This window comes from Pinus tabuliformis, chromosome J (assembly GCF_031772625.1).
Source record: "Pinus tabuliformis cultivar Carrire ecotype Pingquan chromosome J, CPIR1, whole genome shotgun sequence".
Taxonomy (NCBI): domain Eukaryota; kingdom Viridiplantae; phylum Streptophyta; class Pinopsida; order Pinales; family Pinaceae; genus Pinus; species Pinus tabuliformis.
In genome coordinates, this window is record NC_142295.1 from 489,520,895 (window position 1) to 489,524,283 (window position 3,389).

The following is a 3,389-nucleotide window of genomic DNA, read 5'->3' on the forward strand; positions in this document are numbered from 1 at the left end:
ATTGACTATAGATTTACTAATGCACTTCAAGACCTTATTATTTCCGTTAAACCAAAGATTATTTTCTTTTCTAAAGTTGAACCAAAGATTTTTTCCTCAAGGTTGAACCAAAAAGACAAAGTTAAAAAAATATTTCTTTATAGATAGTAAGACGATATACCCTTGAATATTAAATATACATTCCTGCTTCACCTTTTTACATTGCTGGAGAAAAATCTAAAATCGTATGGAAGGGAAGCTTCGTATCAACCTCGTAAAGCTTTCTTGGTAAAACGTTGGCTGTCATTTTTTAAATGTATGTATGGCACAAAGGCATGATGCAAAACAACCCATCGTCATTATACAAAACAACTTTATATTCATCGTGAAGCCTGCGGAGCTCCGGTGGACGCGGGGCACAAAAGGAGGGTATGCTAAAGCCCTCGCGGGACTAGAAAAGAAGAGGACAGCTGATCCTGAAACTGGTGAAAAGAAGTTGCGGTATGAGGCCATCCTAATTAAAAAATGGAGAAATGCGCTTTCTGAAGCTGCAGGAATAAGCGGTTTTGAGCTGGAAGCGTGTAACGGGTGAGAACTTAAACACTTCTCTGGTTATTGTATTATGTTAGGTGATATATGCATAGACTTTCTTTTCTCATTACTTCGCTCTATTTTCTTTTTTCTTGTGAATAACCAGCGATGAGGGAAAGCTGTTAGATGATGTGGTTGAAGGGGTTTTAAACAAGGTGAAGAAACCAGCTAAAGTAACCGTTTCTTCTGCACCACTGCTTCAGCCAGTACCGCAGTCGGGCTTTGTGGGAAAGCGGATCAAACATGACCAGGATCGATTGCAGAGATGGCTGGAAAATGAAGATCATCAATTTCGCATAATTGGTGTCTACGGCATGGGAGGTAATCTGTTCGAAGCCATAATTTGGACAGTTGTTTCTCAGAATTGTAGCATTTCAGGGTTACAGGCTGATATTGCAAAGCAAATCAATTTAGATCTTGGGAGCAGCTCTAGTGTTGAGTTAGCAAAGATGGAGCTTTTTGCATGTCTGAGGGAAAAGAAATTTTGATATGTGGAGGGAACTTCAACTGGATGATAAAGGTAGCAGAGTCCTAATGTCTACGCGCAGCTCTGATGTGGTTAATAGAATGGGGGCAGATGACTTTTCCATACAAATACAACCGCTATCAAGGGATGAAGGGTGGCAATTGTTCTGCAGAGGAGCTTTCAAAACAGGCAGTGCTCCGACAGAAGATATAGGGAATGTGGCCAAACAAATTGCGGGAGAGTGTAACGGTCTGCCGTTGGCCATAAATGTTATAGCGGCAGCCATGAAGGGTAAGACTAGTGTAAATCACTGGCATCTTGCTTTGTGTCAGATCAAAAATATGGATCCTACTTTTCTAGGATACAGTGGCATTGATCAAGATCTTTATAGGCGGCTTAAATGGAGTTACGATTGTTTGCCTGACACCGTCTTGAGGAACTGCTTTTTATATTGTGCTACGTTACCTGAAGATTGGAAGTGGCCGGCGACGTCCTTAGTGGAAATGTGGATAGGGGAGGGGCTGGTCAAAAGCAGAGAGACCAGCTATTTAATGGACTTGGGACTCAGGTATGTAGATTTATTAGTAGAACGCTGCTTGTTTCAGAGTGTTTATGATGATGCTGGGTCTTGGGATATGCAGGTTCACGACCTTGTCCATGACTTGGCAATGTATATCGCTGAGAATGAAGAGCAATGTTTCTTGAGGACACGTCAAAACCTCCAAGAGTTTCCGGCCGCTGGAAAAGGGATCCATAATTGCAAACGAATAGCAATTGGCCATAACAATATTTCTGATTTGCCAACACATTTCAGCTGCCGCAACCTCCTCTATTTGAACTTGCACTATAATGAAATTTTAAGAGAGGTTCCAGATGGCTTTTTAGTCAATCTCACCTCTCTCAGGGTTTTGGATCTCTCTGGCACCAAAATAGAATCGTTGCCCATGTCACTGTGGCATCTTACACGGCTCCAGTATCTCGATTTGTCTGAGACCTTAATCAAGGATGTACCTGAAGACATATGCAGTCTTTCTCAGCTTCAGTTTTTGTATCTTAATAGCTCTAAAAATCTGGAGTCATTGCCTCCTAAGATAAGAGAACTTGAAAATCAAGACTTTAGATTTAGAATATTGTTGTAGCTTAACAGGGATTCCCCGAGAGATCTCTCAACTTACATCATTGAATACATTATTATTGGGGACATCAGAGACAGTGTTTGACAGTGTAATGGAGGTGGAGGAAGTGAAGAGTAGTGTTTGCACTTTGAAGGATCTCACCAATTGCTCAAATTTAGTGCAGCTTCAGGTACATGTAGAGACAGTGTTTGACAGTGTAATGGAGGTGGAGGAAGTGAAGAGTAGTGTTTGCACTTTGAAGGATCTCACCAATTGCTCAAATTTAGTGCAGCTTCAGGTACATGTAAAGGCAGGAATTGAAGTCGAGGGAATACGGGCAGGAATTAAAATGGGTATAATGGGAAGTTGGTTACATATGAGGGACCTGGCATTGATATTCGATGCGGAAGACCATGATGTGCTGGAGAATCTCCCCCGAGACATGCAGAGCATGAAGAAGCTACAGCGTTTTTACCTTCAAAATTACCATGGCAAAAGTCTACCCAATTGTATTTGCGAGTTTCCACAATTGGAGAGGTTATATTTGTCTAGCTGTTTTCAACTCAGGGATCTTCCTCCCTTGGAGAGGTTGCCAAATTTAAGGTCATTGTCATTAGAGCGCTGCATTAACTTGAAGGAGCTGGGAATAGGGGCATGGGGAAGTGTGAGGGGATTTCCGATGTTAGAAAGTTTGACGCTGAAAGACTTACCTATGTTAGAGAGTCTGGGAAGTTCATCATCAGATGTTGTGTGGAATGAACAAAGTCTGCCTAAACTTCAAGTGTTGACCATAAAAGATTGCTCGTCATTGAAGGGATTGCCCCGAGGGATAAACAAGCTACCAGATTTGGAAACCATAAAAGTTCAACAAAATTGGTGGGAAAAGAATGATGGTGAAATTTTCTTAAACATTTAATTGTATTCATGGAATAGAATAGAATAGGGTAAATATTAAAAAAAAATTAATCATATTTGTCTTTTTCATTTATGTGATGTATTTCATAAGAAAAAGTATTATTCTTTTAACAAATAAATTATCAATAATACTATTTTATCATTTTTAATTTATATTATTTTTTTGACAGATTCTATTTAAGTTTATTAAAATAGTAAAAAAATAGATATTAAGTTGAATATTTTAAAAACCAAAAATTAATTTTGAAATTGTAGAAATTTAAATTATTATTTTTTAATTAATTCATTTAAAAGAAATTAAATTTGTTAACTTTAAAATTGAA

The 3,389-nt window shown here is 38.7% G+C and overlaps 1 pseudogene across 1 annotated transcript; it reads left to right on the plus strand.

Moving 5' to 3' along the window:
- The first annotated feature begins 301 nt into the window (after positions 1-301).
- Positions 302-3,084, plus strand: LOC149227926 (putative disease resistance protein At1g61300; annotated as a pseudogene). The gene is made up of 2 exons (XR_016248333.1): positions 302-567; positions 677-3,084. The product of XR_016248333.1 is annotated as a putative disease resistance protein At1g61300 (transcript).
- Positions 3,085-3,389: the final 305 nt, after the last annotated feature.